This window comes from Pongo pygmaeus, chromosome 14 (genome assembly GCF_028885625.2).
Source record: "Pongo pygmaeus isolate AG05252 chromosome 14, NHGRI_mPonPyg2-v2.0_pri, whole genome shotgun sequence".
NCBI classification, from domain to species: domain Eukaryota; kingdom Metazoa; phylum Chordata; class Mammalia; order Primates; family Hominidae; genus Pongo; species Pongo pygmaeus.
The window spans coordinates 105,589,615-105,611,407 of record NC_072387.2 but is presented as its reverse complement, the minus strand read 5'-3'; the positions used below and the strand labels follow the sequence as shown (position 1 = coordinate 105,611,407).

At 38.3% G+C, this 21,793-nt stretch overlaps 1 protein-coding gene across 1 annotated transcript in view; it reads right to left on the bottom strand.

The window, feature by feature from the left end:
• The window catches only part of DNAJC3 (DnaJ heat shock protein family (Hsp40) member C3), a 109,347-nt gene that overhangs the window by 41,521 nt on the left and 46,033 nt on the right, over positions 1 to 21,793 (bottom strand). The window lies entirely within an intron of this gene.

The window sequence follows — 21,793 nt, the reverse complement described above, 5'->3', positions numbered from 1 at the left end:
TTACATTCTGCAGTGACTTCTAGAATTTGCCTTCACATATTCTTTCTGCAGTCTTTGTTAAAAGAACTATACAAAAATAACACTAATTTGAATGTCCAAAAAAAAAGAAAAAAAAACACAACTGTTTTTGGAAACAACAGTATACAAGTCAGGGGGTGAGTGACTGAATTAAAGCATTCTAAAATCCTTGTGTTTTGATTACCCTGTTAAGCATGCATATTAAAATTCCTGAGGTAATGGCTATGAGAAAAAGACACAGCATGTACAACCATACGGAAAGAACAGACTAAGGAAGAAGCAGCTAAATCCATTAGGGGTGGGGAGAGAGCAGGAGGGAAGAAGGAGGGTGGACGGATGGAATAGAAATAGTTGGATAACTAGAACCCAACAGAAATATACACAAGAGACCTCAAAGGGCCTTTCTCACACTAACAGGTTAGCAAAATTCACACTATCTGTTCACATGAAGTGCTGAAGAAGTGGCATACCTAGAACTCCCCTATGCTGCTAGTGGGAATATAAATTCACATAACCACTTAACAGGACAGGCCAAATTTCTCTGCCACGCTAAAAATATCCATAACCTTAAAGTAGTAACCACTCTCTGAGGCAGATAACAGCAGTGATTCTCAAAGTGTGACCTAGGAACCCCTGGGATTCCTTAATGCCCTTTCAGGGGTCTGTGAGTACAAAAGCATGTATGGATAAAAGATAAAGAACTCATTCAAAGGGCAAGATAAACCAATGCATTTTATTATAACAGAGAGTGCTGTAAGTTCATTAATAAGGATTCAGAGTCCATATGCAACTAACCTATATAATCGCGAGTGGAGTTTTGTGGAACATCAAAGAAGAATACTCGTAATTATCTAAAAAGAATACAAAAATATTCTTCCTTTTCTAACTGTATATATCTGTGAGGCCATACTATCTTCAATATACTTCAACCAAAGCATAAATCACAACAGATTGAATATAGAAGCAGATATGAGAATTGTTACCTTCAATTAAGACAGATATTAACAAAATTTGCAAATATGTGAAACAAATACTACTCTTAATACTAAAATTTGGTTTTTGAAAACAGTTATTTTTACACAAAAAATACATTAACATGTAGTAACTTTTCATTAAGTTATTTTAATTTCTCAAATTTATTTCTAATATAGTAAATACTGATAAACAAAGCTCTTTGGTGACCTCAGTATTTAACACTATAATGAGATCCTGAAGCCAATCCCCAGAACCACTGTCCTAGACAACCCTGCGCAAGGAAAACGGACACAGAGGATGAGCTCAAATAGTTGTTTAATTCATAACTAATGAAGCAGGAAAATGTAAGGATATAGCTAATTGATGTGGTTTGGCTGTGTCCCCACCCAAATCTCATCTTGAATTGTAGCTCCCATAATTCTCATGTGTCATGGGAGGGACCTGGTGGGAGGTAACTGAATCACGGGAGTGGGTCCCTCCCATGCTGTTCTCATGACAGTAAATAAGTTTCATGACCTGATGGTTTTATAAAGGGCAGTTCATCTGCACATGCTCTCTTGACTGCTGCCATGTAAGAAGTCCCTTTGCTTTTCCTTCACCTTCCACCATGATTGTGAGGCCTCCCCAGCCATGTGAAACCGTGAGTCCGTTAAACCTCTTTCCTTTATAAATTACCCAGTGTCGGGTATGTCTTTATTAGCAGCATGAGAACAGACTAATACAGCTAATGCCTCCTAATTGTAACACACAAAACAGATACCTTCAAAAATTCCAAAAGACTCTTGTGCCATCTTGTAGTTTTTAATCAAACCACTGTGTTTTCTCAAGTCCCATCTCCTCCAAGCTTTCTGGAGTAATCGCCTTTCCTCTAAATATTTATATCACCTTAAGAAACCCTTCAAAAAGGAGGTTTCCTAAGAAATCATCTTGCCCAATTAACTCTCACATTATAAGTGAAACTCCTGAGTCTCAGAGACAGTAAACAACTTGCCCAGCATCACACAGTTAATCAAGAGAAAAACTGAAGTGGGTCTCCTATGTGGTTCTCAATCTTATCTTGTTACCTAGACAGCTCATATGTCAACTTCTCACAAGTTTCTCTGTATTGTTAATCTTGCACATACATGTTTAGGACTTATTTCCTGCAACTAAAGTGTAAACTGCTAAAGAGCAGAATATGTCTTTTTCGTTATTTTAAATTAGAGACAGGGTCTCCCTCTGTCACTCTGGCTGGAGTGCAGTAGCATGATCAGAGCTCATTGTAACCTCAGAGCCCTGGGTTCAAGTGATCCTCCTGCCTCCACCTCCCAAGTAGCTAGGACTATAGGTATGTGTCACCATACCCAGTTAATTATTTTATTTTCTGTAGAGACATGGCCTCACTATGTTGCCTAGGTTGGTCTCAAGCTGCAGTCCTCCCGCCTTGGCCTTCCTAAGTGCTGGGATTACAGGTGTGAGCCTCCTCAACTGGCCCTAGAATATATCTCTTAACTCTATTTTGTATACTTACTACAGATAACTTCCCACTAGAGATGCTTCCTTGCTTTTCTTTTTCATCGAGTACTAAGAATACTACCCATGAGCTCGGTTTTACTATTTCCAGTTTACAGACAAATTGAATAATTGGGCCAGGTGTAGGGGCTCACGCCTGTAATCCCAGCACTTTGGGAGGCTCAAGTGGGCGGATCACTGGAGGCCAGGAGTTTGAGAACAGCCTGGCCAACATGAAGAAACATGATTTCTACTAAAAAATACAAAAATTAGCTGGGAGTGGTGGCACAGGCCTGTAATCCCAGCTACTCAGGAGGCTGAGGCATAAGAATTGCTTGAACCTGGGAGGCAGAGGTTGCAGTAAGCAGAGATCACACCACTGCACTCCAGCCTGGACAACAGACCAAAACTCCATCTCAAAGAAAAAAAAAAAAAAAAAAATTTGAATAATTATATAACTTGCTGTAAGTCTTGCTTAAATTCAAACTAAGGTCTCTATCTCTACAGCCCATGCTATAGATGACGATGGAGATCAATCATGATAGCAGAAAACACGTATTGAGAGCTTTCTATGCTCCAGGCACTACTCTAAGCTAAACCTAAAACCTTAAGGGCAGATCAGATTATCTCCCTTCTATGCAGGAGGAAACTGTGGGGTTTGTTTTCTGGGTTTTGGTTTTTTTTTTTTTTTTTGGAGACAGGGTCTTGCACTGTCGCCAGGCTGGAGTGCAGCCATTTATTGAAAAGATTGATGGGGGAGGGGTAGCAATGTGTCGAAGACGGGAAACGGAATTCCACATTGTCCCTGTTACTGAGATGCCATTTAGGCATTCGATTGGAGACATCTAAATGTCAAGTAGGTAGCTGCCTGCCTGATATTGGATGTGTATATAAGAGGGCTCTGGAAACAGCTATCTGAGTCACAGCATAAAGTGCTATCTTTAAAACACTAAAGGCTCACTACAACCTCCACCTCCCGGGTTCAAGTGATTCTCCTGCTTCAGCCTCCCGAGTAGCTGGGACTAAGGCATGGGCCACCATGCCCAGCTAATTTTTTTGTATTTTTAGTACAGACAGGGTTTCATCTTGTTGGCCAGGATGGTGTCGATCTCCTGACCTGATGATCCGCCTGCCTTGGCCTCCCAAAGTGCTGGGATTACAGGCATGAGCCACCGCACCCGGCTGAAACTGTCGATTTTAAAGATAGCACTTTATGCTGTGACTCAGATAACTGTTTCCAGAACCCTCTTATGTACACATCCAATATCAGGCAGGCAGCTACCTACTTGACATTTAGATGTCTCCAATCCATCACCTAAATGGCATCTCAGTAACAGGGACAAAGTGAAATTCCGTTTCCCATCTTCAACCCATTGCTATCCCTCCCCATCAATCTGTTCAATCAATGGCTCTACTTTATCATTTAAGCCATGAATCCTAACAGTCAGTAGATCCCTCTTTTCCTGATATAATAGAGTCTTACTCCATTTTACTGCTGGCATCTTTTAGGCCTCACCCCTTCCTCTTTCCCTTTGGCCCATATCTCAGCAAGCTGATAAGAAAACACATTTGAATCTCTCTCAAAGAGGGATGAATCTAAAAATTGATGGAGTCTTACCATCAGCCAGTCAGCATGATCATACATACACAAGAACGGTCTAGCACACTTCATTTGTGTTATGAGCATTTTTGGTACTTACTACAAATACTGAGTTTAAATTCCACTTAAAATCTTCAAGAAATTAATGTATGCAGGAAGGCAATGAACAGAGCAATATGATGTAACAAAAATGCATATCTAAGTCTCAAACAGTTCTTTCCATAAGCATAAATTTAAAATATTGTTATAAGATGGCATTGTTTAATTGGCAGCATTTATTCTTCTAGTCATACATAAAATAATTTGTCTTATAATTGATAGCTCCTTACAGTTGGTGAATTACAGTATGTGATCCAGTATTAAATCTGAACCAATAAAAACCAGAACAGTTATCTGAATCATAGCATAAAGTGCTATCTTTAAATTATAACCAAAATGACTTTATGACTTTAAAGTACTAGTCTCCTTTATTCGCGGTTCACAATACTTTGAGTATTCTTTTAAAACTTTGTTTTTTTATTTTTTGAGACGGAGTCTGGCTCTGTCACCCAGACTGGAGTATAGAGGCGCAATCTCGGCTCACTGCAACCTCTGCCTCCCAGGTTCAAGCAATTCTCCTGCCTCAGCTTCCTGAGTAGCTGGGATTACAGGCGTGTGCCAACATGCCCAGCTAATTTTTGTGTTTTTAATGGAGACAGGGTTTCGCCATGTTGGGCAGGCTGGTCTCAAACTCCTAACCTCAGGTGATCTGCCCACCTTGACCTCCCAAAGTGCTGGGATTACAGGTGTGAGCCACCTCGCCCAGCCGAAACTTTGGTTATTTCTGAGTTAGCTATCCTGAAACAATATAATGATCCTTTCTGCATTAAAGAATTAAAGATGGAAAAAAAAATGATGACAGTTATTTTGATGTATAATAGATATAATTATGTTAGTTTGAATTGTTTACAATTGATACAGATCCACAGACTACCAAAGGGGAGTTTATCAAATGTCTTACCAAAGGTTTATACTTGATTTAAAAATTAAATTGCAATTGGCACCATTATTTACCTAATATATGGTTTCTCACAATCAAAATGCAAGTTTCTGCTTTGTCAAAGTAAAAAATACAGTTATATGAAATGACTATTTAAATTGAATTAAATATAACTGATCCAATTATATTTGGATCTCATGGAACACTGCCTAAATTTAAATATTATCCACGTAAGCCCAAAGCATGAATAGCAAAGATATAGTAAACAATGAAGACCAAGAATAGATTCGTTTAAACTGCATTTAGGAAAGTATGTTGGATTTGAGATAAAAGGGAAGAATTCACAGATTACAAATTATTACATAAAACAAGTTAGTGAGAATCAGGAAGTTTTTATAGAAATAAGACAGTCATATTTTCTCTACCTGTCCCTCTCCCCTAAATGATTTTTCTCTGGACTATCTCAGGGAATAGCATGGACAATTTGAACAATCCGGAAACCTGGATATCATAATTCCTTTTTTTCTATCACCCCAACCAATGCATCTCTCTAGAGCCGACCTCCTAAACGTCTACCCCACCTACATTAGCCTACTCTTTGACCACTGTAAGGTTACACTTGGATTACTTATTTACTGCAACAGTCTCATTTAGCAGACTCTCTGCTTCTCCCCTTGTCTTATTCCAATCCATTCTTCAGAGCAACCAGTCGATCACGCTAAGCAAAAAACTGTTCATAATACTTCCAACATAAACCTTCAATGGCCATAAAGAGCCAACTCCTGGCACTATATAATGTCCTCCTTATAATCAGGATCCCCCACATGCCTGTCAAGATTCTCATACTCCAGCTTACTGGACATTTCCTAAATGACAGGCACATGCTTGCCTCTGATTCTTACACAGGCTCTCACCTTTGCCCTGGATGGTCCTCCTACCCACCTTGCTCACACGGATGCATCCTTTTAAAATTCAGATTTCAAGCAAGTAACCTCCTTTAGGAATGCCCTTCTTGTCCAGACCCTTCCTCCCCCAGTTAAGTTAGATGACCCTTCCATATGTTCCCAGAGGACTCAATCACACACTTATCATATATCATATTTGCCTGATTAATTCTTACTCTAGTATCATTTCTTGAAAGGCAGAGACTAGCTTCTTTGCAAAGAATATGCACTCAAATGCTCACTGAACTAACAAATGATTGTATGCACTGATTAAGAGTAACTGACAGCTCAAAGACAAATTAAATGATCTAAGTTATATGAAATGACTATTTAAATTTATCATTGCTTTTTTATATTTGGATCTCATGGCAAACTGCCTAAATTTAAATATTATCCACGTAAGCCCAAAGCATGAACAGCAAATATATAGTAAACAATGAAGACCAAGAACAGACTAAGACTAAGTCAAATCCAATTTAAGACTAAGACAGCAATTATGAACCTGAGGAGATACTTTTATGCAGGCAACCCTCACCCCAGCTGAGTAATCAGTATACAGTACATAATAAAGAATGAGATTCTCACTGGAGCCCAGAAAGAGATTACACCTATTCAAACTTTTGTTCTATTATATAAAATGTAGCTAAACATATCCACCTGGCTGTATCCAGCACTACATTAGTAAGATGAAATGCTTAGTACATTTTATAGCCTGGTAAATGATCATTACACAAAAAGCTCATTTAATCAAGAACATATAAAACAATCAAACTTTTATATATCTTTTATACTCACAAATCTTCAAAAATTAAAGTATAAGAATCCTGTAATTGGTAAATATAAAATAGGCATAACATAAATTTGATCTTTTCAAACTAGACTCAGAAATCATCCATTATATAGTATCAACAATAAAGATAGGAACATGTCATCTATTCAACTTCTACACTTCACAATGAGGAAAATAAGGTCCTTAGAAGGCAAGAACTTTCAAGGCCACTTACACAAAATGTATAAAGTCTACACTTTACACTTTTTTTGAGAAGGTAATAAGGTCACATGGTGTAATCTTCCTCCAGAAGGTAATCAGTGTTATCAGTTTCTTGCATATCTTTCCAAGGGTATTTTATCCACATTCAAGCAAATATGCATGTTCTTACATTTATGCAAATAGTAGCAACTATCCTATTCTGCACTTTGTAAAACTGTCCATACAGTTGAGACCTGTGCCCATATTCCACAGAAGTCATCTTCAAAGGATGCATATGGACAATTACTAATTATAACAGAGGGCAGAACAGCACAGTGCTTCAGAGTGCAGGCCCTGGAATCTAAAACCTACTTGCCAACTACTGGTGTAAGCTTGAACAAGTGCTCTAAGCCTCAATTTCCTCTGCTGTAAACTGAGACTATGAATATAGCAGTCCTCTGCCCCTAGAGGTGGAATAATCCATGCAAACCACTCAGCAACACACCCAGTATATCATGAGTGCTGCACAAACCATGGCTGAAGTACAAAGTCAAATCTAAAACTCAAGGTTCCTACCTCTTGTTCCAAAGCTTTTCTGTTTTCTTCAAAGTGTATTGAATACAACTTTACAAAAGAGTGTCAACCTAAATAACAAGCATTCTCCAAAGAGTTTATTGAATTGAGTTTATTCTGGAGAGTGCAGGGATTTGCAAATCCAGCATATGAGGGCTATAGGGACCGCAGGCATATCCAAACAGGTTGAAGCCAGGAGAAGCTTTTAAAGGCAAAAGGGAAAAGCATAGGGAATTTGTTTGAAAACAAAGAGAACATTGGATACAGGGGAGACTGTGTCAGTCAAATGTTCTTGTGCATCCAGCTAGCTATCCTTGTGACTCGTGTAGCAAGCTGCAGTTTGAGCTGCAGTGGCCGCTGCAGGTGGGGAATGTCAATGGGGCTCCATGGATGCAGAGATGCAGGGACTGCTGGCAAAAGTTCTTATTACAGGCATACGTGAAGAAGAGCTGTTCAGAGATGCTTTGTAGCAGTTCTTACGGTAGACATGTATGTGAGAGCTCCCTTCTTAACCTCCTGGCTTTATTTATCTTTTGTTAGAATTTAATACAAGTGACTTCATTTTGATTCTGACAACTCTCACAAGGGAAAAGAGCTAGAAACTTCAAATAATTGTCATTCATATCATATCAATTTAACAGACATAAAAATTTTATGTAGTTATCAACATTTACAATTTTTATATTGCCATTTAATTGACATTATTATGTATGCCTAAGTTTATAAACCAAACCTTAAAGAATTCTTATTAATGAATATTATTCTATTATATAGATACAACATTCTCTAATAGTTTCCAGAGCAAATAGAGCCCCAGTAAGTGTCTCTGGGCAAAATGTTTTTCTCTCGTAATACTTAATGCCAGACTGTACCGCAAAAGCTCTGCTTACGTTTGCAGTGTCAACATATTATATGACTGAAAACATTTCCTTTAAGACCTATCAATATTAGGCTGTAAAGTACGTCTTGATTTTTGCTCAACTTAATGGCCAGTGGTCTCTGAATAGTTTTAATATTCATCTCTTCATTTGGAAGACTGGGCACTGTATGCACTGATTTTGAATTTGTATTTCTTGTGTTACCTGCCTGATAATATTCTTTTATCATCTGTCCTGTGGAATCAAGGTTCCGAATGCTTAAAATTTAATCAATTTTTTAATATGTTAAATAAATTTTTCTCAGCATTTCAATTCCATGACCCTGTGTCTCCCTCTCTACCATCCTTGAGCAGGACTATACATATTGATCAAAGTACACACATATGAATTTGCCAATTATTAATCTGAATTTTAAGTCTGACAATGAGTTTGGACAAACTATTCCAAGTACCCTAAATTTACTTCAAACAAAGCTTAACATAAAACGATTCTGAAATATACGAATCCTGTGCTTGTATTTTTCTCTAAACCAAATCCAATCTAATTATAATTATTCTTACACACATACAAAATTGTTTTAATATAACTTTTAAAAATGACTTGTAGTTTTGAAATTTAACTTGGTCTCCCATCTTAATGCCCATTAAGATTTCTCTCATAGAATTAAGTATGAGGTGAGTACTTTCCTATGAAATAATCACAAAAATATTATTCCATGCAAAAGTTGGAATTTAAAACATACCATTTACAATCACACTAAAAATATAAAATACTTAGGTATACACTTTTTAAAAAAAAAATGTAAAAAACACATACAGTATCTGTATATTAAATTAAAAATTGCTGATGAAAAATATTGAAGGAGACCTCAACAAATGGAGACATCCCTACTATGTTCATGCACTGGACTCAACATAATAAAGGTGTCAATTCTCCCCAAATTAATCTGTAAGTTTATTACAACTCCTATCCAAATATCTCAAGACTTTTTATAAACACAGACAAGTTTATTCTAAAATGTATATGGAAAGACACCAACCTTAAAATATCTAAAACAATTTTGACAAAGAACAGAAGAAGAATCACTTTACCCAATATTAAGGATAACTACTATTAAATAAGCAGGAGGCAGCCAGGCGTGGTGGTTCATGCCCGTAATCCCAGCACTTTGGGAGGCCAAGGTGGGTGGATCATTTGAGGTCAGGAGTTCAACACTAGCCTGGCCAACATGACAAAATCCCATTTCCACTCAAAACACAAAAAATTAGCTGGGTGTGGTAGCGGGCACCTATGATCCCAGCCACTAGGGAGACTGAGGCAGGAGAATTGCTTGAACCCAGGAGGCAGAGGTTGCAGTGGGCCGAGATCACGCCACTACACTCCAGGCTAGGTGAGAGGGCAAGACTCTGTCTCAATCAATCAATCAATAAGCAGGAGGCCACTGGCCTGAGGCTGTCTCCATACTTTCAGTTCCCACTTAATGAACTACAACCTAACTTAAACTGAAAACCTAACTTAAGAAGGTAATAACAGTGGTGTCTCAGCCAATCACAAGCAGCCAAGCTGCCACTAATCACAGGCAGGTAACTGACCAGACCATATCCAAATAAGGCAAAGGCCTAGCTGTAACCAATCAAACGATTTCTGTACCTCACTTCCATTTTCTATCTATAAGTACTCGCTGCCCACATTGCAGAGCCCAGCTCTCTGAACTTTTTCTGGTTGTGAGTAGTGATGACTTCATTGATCATTCTTTGCTCAAATAAACTCTGCTAAGTTTAAATTCTCAAAAGTTTTTCTTTTAATACTATCTATAGTAATCAACAGAGTGCAGGAATGACAAAGGGACAGACACACAGATCAAAGGAACAAAATAAAGAACCTAGAAATAGTACCATAAAAGTACAGCCAACTGATTTTTGAATAAGGTGCAAAAGCAATTCAATGAAAGAAACAAAGTCTTTTCAAAATATGGTGCTGAAGCAATCTGATATCTAAAGGCAAAACAAACGAACTTCGACCTAAACCTCATACCATCATACAAAAATTAACTCAAATAGACTATGGGCTTAAAAATAAAACATAAAACCATAAAACTTTTAGAAGATATGAGAAAAGTTTTAGATCCTACAGCGTGGTGAATACTTCTTAGACATGACACCAAACGCACAGTCCACAGAAGTAAAAAGGAAATCAACAAATTGAACTTCATCAAATTTAAAGACTGAGGAAGGCATTCAAAGATGGCTGACGAGAGGCATCTGAAAGTCACCTTCTTCATAAGGAAGAACCAAAATAGCAAGTAGAGATCATCTAGGAGAGAATGCTGGAGTCCCAACAGAGAAGGAACAGGAAACACCTAAGAAGAGGAAGAAGAGAGAAGTGAGGTAGCCTGCTTGGCTGGGATAAGAGCCCAAAGAGGCTCTGAATGTGGGAAAAGAATAAGTAAGTGACCCCCCGCAGTCCACATTCCCACTGTGGACTCCTCCAATCCTAGCTGGAGATCCTCTCAACCCTTGTGGGCCCTGAAAGTAACCAGCTGGGTGGAGACTGCATGATGGCATTGCTTCAAAGAAGGAGATCACACTGGATCCTACACACCTTCCAAGTCCTATGCACCTACAACATGGTGCCTCTGTGAGAATACAGCCCTTACCAGGCAGTATCCTGCCCTGGGGCCCACCCAACAGTTTCTGCATCTCCACATCCATTGTGCCCCACTGACATCCCCCACCTGCAGATGCCACTGCAGCTGGCTGCTGCCACCAGAGTCAAGCACAAGACACTAGCAGCAAGCCCCCCACCCCAGGAGAAGGATTGCTACACATTTTAAAATGTACCGAGCACAGGCTCTCTTGCCAGCAGCCGCCACCTAGGGACAAACTGTGTGCTCCCCAGCCACCTGCCTACAGCTGCTGCCACTGAAAAAATCCCCGCCTTACCCAGTAGCAGGACTGCAGGACTGCAGCACAGCCACTGCTGTCTCCTCCCAAGCACTTCACTGAAAGTCTGGGGATCACCGGAAGGGCCTGAGGATAGTTCTGCCTGGCATGGCTCACTACCCCTGCCTCTGCCCAAGTGCCCAAGCACACCATCCTGGGGCCTGAGGATTTCTCTGCCCAGTCTATACCCATTGGCACCTGAGCACTCCTTCCTGGAGCTTGAGGGTGAGCCCACCCAGCTTGCCATACCACCACAGTGGCACACACCAGGACACACAACCTGTGGCCTGGAACTGCCACACTCAACACAGTGTAGCCATCGCCAAGACCACCTCAGACCAGCTAGGATCCAAAGGGTTGTCCCACCAATGCTACTGTCATTGCCCAGGCCACAGCTGCTGCCCAGGGACCCAAGGACCCACCCACCTGTACAATCCACTGCTGCCATTCCCGTACCAAAGCAGGCCACCTGGAGGCCCAAGAATTGGTCCACCTGGACCCACTAACATAAATGCCAGCATATGCCACCTTGAAGCCCTAAGTTAGGCATGTTTGGCCTGTTACTGCCCCCACCGGGGCCCAAGAACTGGCCTATCTGGCATCCCCATCCCCAGCAAAACTACGAAACAGCTTCCAATAACAACTGCACCCTAAGCCACTGAAGAAATCACAAATACCACTGACACTGATTACAGCCAGACAAATTATATGGAGACTATACCACTACATACACCAAGAATCAAAGCCAAAGTGCTCTACCCAACCGAAATCACAAATACATCTTAAGGAAAAAGTCCTCTCCTACAAAAGCAAATCCAAAAAATTCAAAGACGTGACAGTTACATTATTAACAGATGCACAAATATCAACATGAGAACTTAAACATGAAAAAGCAATGAAATATGACACCTCCAAAAGAAAACAATAACTCTCCAGCAACAGATTCCAATGAAAAAGAAATTGTGAAATGCCAGAAAAATGATTCAATATAATGACACTAAAAAAGCTCAGTGAGATATAAGAGAACAGAGATAGGCAATACAAAGAAATCAGAAAAACAATCCAGGATATGAATGAAAAATGTATAAAAGAGATACATATCATTTCTAAAAGGAATCAAACAAATACTGGAACTAAAGAATTCGCTGAATGAAATTTTAAAATACATTTAAGAGCTTCAACAATAGACTAGAGCAAGCAGAACAAACAATTTCAGAACTTGAAGACAGGTTCTTTGAAATAAGCCAATCAGAAAAATATAAAGAAAAAATAACAAAAAAGAGTAAACAAGCTTACGTGACACACAGAACTCCATAAAGTAACCAAATACTTGAATTTTTGTTGTCACAGAAGGTAAAGAGAAAACCACAGTGATAAAAAACTTACTTAACAAAATAATAGCTGAAAACATCCCAAGTCTAGCGAAAGATTTAGACATCGATAGACAGAAAGCTCAGATAACCCAAAATAGATACAGTTCAAAAAGGACTTCTCCATGGCACATAACAGTCAAACTGTCAAAAGTCAAAAACAAGGAGAAAGTTCTGAAAACAGAAGATAAAAACACTTAGTCACTTATAAGGGAAACCCCATTGGACTAACGGGATTATTTCTCAGCAGAAACCTTACTGGCCTGCAGGGAATGGAATGATATACTCAAAGTGCTAAGAGAAAACTGTCAACCAACACTACTACACCCAGCAAAGTTATCCTTCATAAATGAAGGAGAAAAATAAAGTCTTTCCCAGACAAGTTTATCACCACTAGACCAATTCTACAAGAAATGCTTAAGGGAGTCCTAAACCTAGACGCAAAAGGACAATATCTACTATCATGAAAACACACCATATAAAACTCACTGGTAGAGCAAACATACAAATGAGAAAGGATTCAAATGTTACCACTACAGAAAACCACCAAACCAAAAAGATAAACAATAAGAGAAAAAGAAAGGAACAAAAGATATACAAAACATCCAGAAAACAATAAACAATATGACCGGAATGAAATCTCACATATCAGTAATAACTTTGCAAGGTTATTTAAACAGATTAAATCTTCCCCTTAAAGGACTGACTGAATGGATTTTTAAAAAATGGATCTAACTATATGGTGCTTACAAGAAACTCGCTTCACCTGTAAAGACACACGAAGACTGAAAGTAAAGGGACAGAAGACATTCCACGCAAATGGAGAGCTAAAGCAAACAGAAATAGCTATATTTAAATAAAATGTATTTATCGGTTTAAGACAGAACTGTTAAAAAAAAAAAAAAAAAAAATACAGGCCAGGCACAGTGGCTCACACATGTAATCCCAGCACTTTGCGAGGCCAGGGCAGGCGGATCACCCGAGGTCAGGAGTTTGAGACCAGCCTGGCCAAAACAGCAAAACCCCATTTCTACTAAAAACACAAAAATTAGCTGGATGTGGTGATGTGTGCCTGTAGTCCCAGCTACTTGGGAGGCTGAAGCAGGAGAATTGCTTGAACCCAGGAGGTGGAGGTTGCAGTGAGCTGAGATTGCACCACTGCACTCCAGCCTGGGTGACAGAGCAAGACTGTCTCACAAAAAACAAAAAGACAAAAGTCATTATATAATAATAAATGGATCAGTTCAGCAAGAGGATATAACAATTCTAAATATATATGTACCCAACACTGGAGCACCCACATATGTTAAGGCAAATATTACTAGATATAAAAGGAAAGACAATCTCCAAGATAATAATAGTGGGGGACTTTAATACCTCACTCTCAGCATTACATAGATCATATAGACAGAAAATCAACAAAAAAAGTTGGCTATAACTGAACTTTAGACCAAATAAACTTAACAGACATTCACAGAACATTTTACCCTAAAACAGTAGAATATACTTTCTGCTCATCAGCATATGCAACATTCTCAACGACAGACGTATATTAGGCCATAAAATAAGTATCAACAAATTTTTAAATATCAAAATCATGTAAGTACTTTCTCAGACCACACTGGAATAAAACTAGAAAACAATACCAAGAGGAACTTTGGAAACTATACAAATAAATGAAAACTGGGTCAAGAAATTAAGATGGAAATAAAAAAATGTTTTTGAAACAAACGAAAATGGAAACACAACATACCAAAACCTATGGAATACAGCCAAAGCAGTGCTAAGAGGAAACTTTGTAGCAATAAACACATATATCAAAAAAAAAGATTTCAAATAAACAATCTAACATGCATCCCAAGAAACCAGAAAAGGAAGAACAAACCCAAAATTAGTAGAAGGAAAAAAATAATAAAGATCACAGCAGAACTGAATGAAATTGAGACTAAAAAAACAATGCAAGGGATCACAAAACAAAAAGTTGGTTTTATGAAAAGATAAACAAATTGATAAACCACAAGCTAGATTAACCAAGAAAAAACAAGAAAAGGCCCAAATAATCAAAATCAGAAACAAAAAGGAAATATTGTAACTCATACCCAAGAAATATAAAAAATCCCCCCAGGACTATTATTAACAGCTATCTAAAAACAAACTGGAAAATCTAGAGGAAATGGATAAATTCCTGGAAACCTACAACCTACCAAGGCTGAACCAGGAAGAAACAGAAAACCTGAAAAGACTAGTAACAAGATTAAATCAGTAATTAAAAAGTCTCCCAACAAAGAAAAGCCCAGGACTGGATGGATTCATTGCCAAATTCTTCCAAACACATAAAGGAGAAATAATACCAACTCTCCTCAAATTATTACAAAAACTGAAGTGGTGGGAAATCTCCCTAACTCATTCTATGAGGCCAGAATTACCTTGAAGCCAAAACCAGACAAGGACACAAGAAAGAAAGAAAACTACAGGCCAATGTCTTTGATGAACACAGATGCAAACACCCTCAATGAAATACTAGCAAACTGAATCCAATAGCATGACAAAAAGGTAAGACACCGGCTAGGTGCAGTGGCTGATGCCTGTAATCTCAGCACTTTGGGAGGCCAAGCTGGAAGGATCTCTTAAGCCCAGGAGTTTGAGACCAGCCTGTGCAACAAAGTGCGACCCAGTCTCAAAAAAAAAAAAATTAGCCAGGCATGGTGGTGCACACCTGTGGTCCCAGCTACTCAGGAGGCTCAGGCCAGAGGATCACTTCAGCCCAGTAGGTTGAGGCTGCAGTGAGTCATGTCCACACCACTGCAGGCCAGAGGATCACTTGAGCCCAGTAGGTTGAGGCTGCAGTGAGTCATGTCTGCACCACTGTACTCCAGCTGGGCAACACGGGAAGACCCTATCTCAAACAAAAACAAAACCAGAAAACATAAGACACCATGATCAAGTGGGATTTATCCCAGAGACGCAAGAATGGTTCAACATTTAGAAATCAATATGTGATACATCACATGGACAAAACAAAGGGCAAAAACCATACAATCATCTCAAAAGATACAGTAAAAGGATCTGATAAAATTCAAAGCCCCCTCAGATAAAAACTCTAAACAAACTAGGCATAGAAAGAACATACTTCAACAAATAAAGACCATTATGACAAATCCACAGTTAACATCGCAGTGAATGGGGAAAAACTGAAAGCCTTTCCTCTAAGAACTGAAACAAGACAAAGATGCTCACCTTCACCACTCCTACTCAACGTAGTACTGGGATTCCTAGGCAGACTAGTCAGGCAAGAGGGAGAAATAAAAGGCATCCAAATTGAAAAACATGAAGTCAAATTGTCCCTCTTTGCAGATGACATGATCTTATGTTTAGAAAAACCAAAAGACTCCAAAATAAACTCTCAGAACTCTTTTTTTAATTCAGTAAAGTTGCAGGATACAAAATCAACATACAAAAATCAATAGCATCTCTATACACCAATAATGAAATCACTTAAATTAGATAGCAATCCCATTTACAATAGCAATAATGAAAATAAAATACCCAGGAAAAAATTTAACTGAGGAATTGGAAGACTTCTACAAAGAAAACTACAAAATACTGATGAAGGAAATTTAAAAAGACAAAAACAAATGGTAAGACATCCTATGCTCACAAATCAGAATTAATATTGTTAAAATGACCATACTACCCAAAGCGATCTACAGATTCAAGGATATCTGTATCAAAATACCAATGCCATTTTTCACAGAAATAGAAAAAACAATCATACAATTCATATGAAACCAAAACACAGCCTGAATAGCCAAAGCAATCCTGAGCAAAAAGAATAAGGAGGCATCAGGCTACCTGACTTCAAAGTATATTACAAGGCTATAGTGACCAAAACAGCATGGTATTGGTATAAAACCAGACACATACATCAACGGAACAGATTAGAGAACCCAGAAATAAATCCATCTACTTACAGCAACTGATTTTTAACAAAGGGCCAAGAACACACATTGGGGAGAGGACAGACACCCTCTTCAATAAATGGTGCTGTGAAAACTGGATATCTATATGCAGCAGATTGAAACTGGATGCCTGTCTCTCACTAAGTACAAAAATCAACACAAACACCTTAAAGACTTAAACAGAAGACCTAAAACTATAAAGCCACTAGAAGAAAACATGAGGAAAACGCTTTAAGACATTGGTCTAGGCAATGTTTTTATGGCCAAGATCTCAAAAGCACAAGCAAGAAAAACAAAAATAAACAAATGGTATTATATTAAACTAAAAAGCTTCTGGGCTGGGAATGGTGGCTCACACCTGTAAACCTACCACTTTGGGAAGCCAAAGTGGGAGGATCACTTGAGGCCAGGAGTCTAAGACTAGCCTGGGCAACATAGCAAGATCCCATCTCTACAAAAAACGTTTTAAAATTAGCCAGGCCTAGTGATACACACTTGTAGTCTCAGTTACTTGGGGGGCTGAGGCAGGGGGATCACTTGAGCCCAGGAATTTGAGGCTGCAGTAAGCCAAGATCATGCCACTGTACTCCAGCATAGATGACGGAGACCCCAACTCAAAATGTAAAAATAATAAGCCTCTGCACAGCAAAAGACATAATCAACAGAGTGGACAGACAAGCTGTTGACTAGAGAAAATATATGCAAACTATTCATCCAACAAGCGACTAATATACAGAATATACAAGGAACTGAAGTCAACAGTAAGAAAACAAATAATCCCATTTAAAAATGGGCAAAGGACATAAACAGACATTTCTCAAAAGGCATACAAATAGCCAACAGGTATATGAAAAAATGTTCAACATCACTAATCAGCAGGGAAATGCAAATCAAAACAATAATGAGAACACCTCACCCAGTTCGAATGGCTACTATAAAAAGACAAAAAATAATGGATGCTGGCAAGAACGCAGAGGAAAGGGAACTCTTACACACTGTTGGCAGGAATGTAAATTAGTATAGCCACTATGTAAAACCGTATAGAGATTTCTCAGAAAACTAAAAATAGAACTACCATAAAATCAAAATCAGTATATCAAAGGGATACCTGTACCCTCATATTTATTGCAGCACTATTCACAATAGTAAAGATATGGAATCATACCAAATGTGCCCATCTACAGATCAATTAATAAAGTAAGTATGGGGTATGGGTGTGTGTGTGGAGAGAGGGAGAGGGAGAAGGACGGGGAGAGGGAGGGGGAGGGGGAGGGGGAGGATGGGGGGGAGGGGGAGGGGGAGGGGGAGGGGGAGGGGGAGGGGGAGAAGAGGGTGGGGGGAGAGAGAGTGAGAGAGAATGAGTGAACGAGAATGGGATACTATTTGGCCATAAAAAAGAATTAAAATCATGTTCCTATGCAGCCACATGCATGGAAACTGGAGGTTATTAGTGAAATATAAGCCAGGCACAGAAAGACAAACATTGCATATTCTCACATACATGCGGGTGCAAAAAAAAAAATGTTAATCTCATAGAGTTAGAGAGTAGGATGACAGACATGATAGACATTAGAGACTGGAAAGGGTGTGTCAGTGGGAGGCGGGGATGAAGGGAGGTTAATGGGTACAAACGCACAGCAAAGAGGAATAAGAGGTAATGTTTAATAGCAAAGTAGAGTAGTTAACAATATACTGTCTATTTCAAAATAGCTGGAAGACAGAATGCGAAATGTTCCCAACACACAGAAATGATAAATATTCAGTGACGGATATTCTGAATACCCTGACTTGATCATCACACAGTCTATGCATATAACAAAGCATCACATGTTCCTCAAAAATACATAAATATGCACAAATATTATGTATTAATTTAAAAATTAGACATTTTGTTCTACAAAACATCCTGTGAAGAGGATGAAAGGAAAAGCTACAGACTGAGGGAAGATATTTGCAAACCACATATACAGCAAAGTATCTAAAATATATAAAGGACATTTAAAACACAACAATAAAAAAGCAAACAAGCCAATTAGAACATGGGCAGAAAACATGAACAGAAATTTCACTGAAAAGGATTTACAGATGGCAGATAAGCACAGGAAACGATGTTCAACATCATTAGTAATCAGGGAAATCCAAATTAAAACCACGATATAGTAACACATCTATCAGAATGGCCAAAATAAAAAATAATACCAAATGCCGGCTAGGATGCAGAGGAATATAAAATGGTACAGTCACTCTGGAAAGCCATTTGGTGCTTTCTTACAAAATAAACATGCAATAACCATACAACCCAGTAACTGCACTCCTGGACATTTATCCCAGGGATAACAAAAATTCACATTCACACAAATATCTGTACAAGAATGTTCACGGCAGCTTTATTCACAATAGCCAAGACATGGAAACAACCCAAATGTCCATCAGCATCTAAAAGGAACAAACTAAGTGGGATATGTAAAAATCTAGATAAATCTCCAGAAAATTACGCTGAATAAAAAGAGTCAATTCTAAAAGATTGTATAATATTTGATTCCAGTTATGTAAGATTTTTGAAATGTCAAAATTTAAGAAATGAATATCAAATTAGTGGATGCCAGAAAGTATGACTAGGGGGTCAGAGCAGGGTGGGATGGAAATTGGTATGGTTATAAAGGGTAACAGAATACCAAGTCAGTGTCTTGACTATGGTGGTAGGTACATGAACCAACACATGTGATAAAATATATGGAATACATGCAACAAAGAAATGAATACTACTAAAATTGAGGAAATCTGAATAGATTGATAGATTGTATCAGTGTCAATATCCTGGTTGTGATATAGTGCTATAGTTTTACACTATAGATAAATTCACAGGTACAAAAACAACTTTGTTATTGGAGGAAACTGGGTAAATGGTACCTGTAATCTCTTTGTATTATTTCTTACCACTGCATGAAAATCTACAATTATCTCAGTAAAAATTTCAATTAAAACTAAAAGATTATTAAATACAGATATGCATTCTCATGGAAAAATCCCTATAACAATAGTAAGAGCTAAAAAAATAGTTTGTCTTAAGAACACATTACAAGTATGACTGCCAAAGAGCAATCTAAAAAGTAGAAGGTCTGTGAGAGTCCACCTCCTTGTTTCTGAGAAGTTTTAATACTGATCACAGAAAAGACATTAACCCAAGGCATATCCAAGGTACCAAGATCTCAGTTATCCAGAAGAATACATCCAATGCCCAATAAGGATTAATTTGTGCTAAAACTATATCCTAAATTATTTCTAAAAGACTACTCTAAAGTTTAACTGGAAAAAAATCTAAGTAACAGATTTAAGCATCTGCTAGAAGCAGAAACACATTCTCATGTTTTATAATTCATTCATCCATTTGACAAATGTTTATACAATACTTCCTTTGAACAAAGGCCTGGGCTAGGGAAAGGTTACTCCGGCACTATCACCTCCCCACCACCCAGTCTTCAGCCTGCTCTCAAGCATCTTCCCAAGTAGGAGGGGAAATCAGATAAAAAGAAAATGACAGCCAATTTTATTGAGACCACAAGGCAGTTTCTGATCCAATACAATTAAATCTAATGTTTTTGGATTTATCCACAGATGACAGAGTATTGTGACAAGGGTTATGATAATGTTAGAAATTTTAGTTTTCTGTTCGTAGTGGTTATCATCATAGTAACTAAGCATTTCCATAAACTATAAAAAATGCAAATAATAAACAGTGGCTTATATACCCTTTCTAGACCATTCCAGAAGCAAACCCATGTAAAACAAAAATGCTGGTCTTTAAAACAAGCCAAATGAGGGCATAAAAAGACCAGCTAAGTGTCTCTAACCAAATCATTTTTTAGTATATACCCCCTTCAACGACAAAAAATCTGTAACATTCCCTAACAAATCCAAAGCACTTTACACTTTGTAAAGCAGCCATAATGGATGACTGCAAAATTCCCTTTTAAGAATCTGTTTCACAAACAACTCCATCAAAAAGTGGGCGAAGGATATGAACAGACACTTCTCAAAAGAAGACATTTATACCGCCAAAAAACACATGAAAAATGCTCATCATCACTGGCCATCAGAGAAATGCAAATCAAAACCACAATGAGATACCATCTCACACCAGTTAGAATGGCAATCATTAAAAAGTCAGGAAACAACAGGTGCTGGAGAGGATGTGGAGAAATAGGAACACTTTTACACTGCTGGTGGGACTGTAAACTAGTTCAACCATTGTGGAAGTCAGTGTGGCGATTCCTCAGGGATCTAATGAACTAGAAATACCATTTGACCCAGCCATCCCATTACTGGGTATATACCCAAAGGATTATAAATCATGCTGCTATGAAGACACATGCACACATATGTTTACTGCGGCACTATTCACAATAGCAAAGACTTGGAACCAACCCAAATGTCCAACAACGATAGACTGGATTAAGAAAATGTGGCACATATACACCATGGAATACTATGCAGCCATAAAAAAGGATGAGTTCATGTCCTTTGTAGGGACATGGATGAAATTGGAAATCATCATTCTCATCAAACTATCACAAGGACAAAAAACCAAACACTGCATGTTTTCACTCATAGGTGGGAATTGAACAATGAGAACACATGGACACAGGAAGGGGAACATCACACTCTGGGGACTGTTGTGGGGTTGGGGGAGGGGGGAGGGATAGCATTAGGAGATATACCTAATGCTAAATGACGAGTTAATGGGTGCACACACCAACATGGCACATGTATACATATGTAACTAACCTGCACATTGTGCACATGTACCCTAAAACTTAAAGTATAATAATAATAAAAAAAAAAGAGAAAAACAAGAATCTGTTTCATTACTCCTCTCAAATCAAATGAAGGGTCTCCAAAAGGATAGATCCAAAGCCTAATAACGATTAACAAGGGCTTTAAAAGTAGTTCAGCTGACATCTTTAGATTCTCATGGTGGACAAAGCAGAACAAGCAAGCTGTATAAACTGAGTTAAGATTATATATCTATTGGGTACGCTTTACCTTCCAACTGTTAACATGATTCTTTGATGTCTGCCATCAAATAGGAATTCA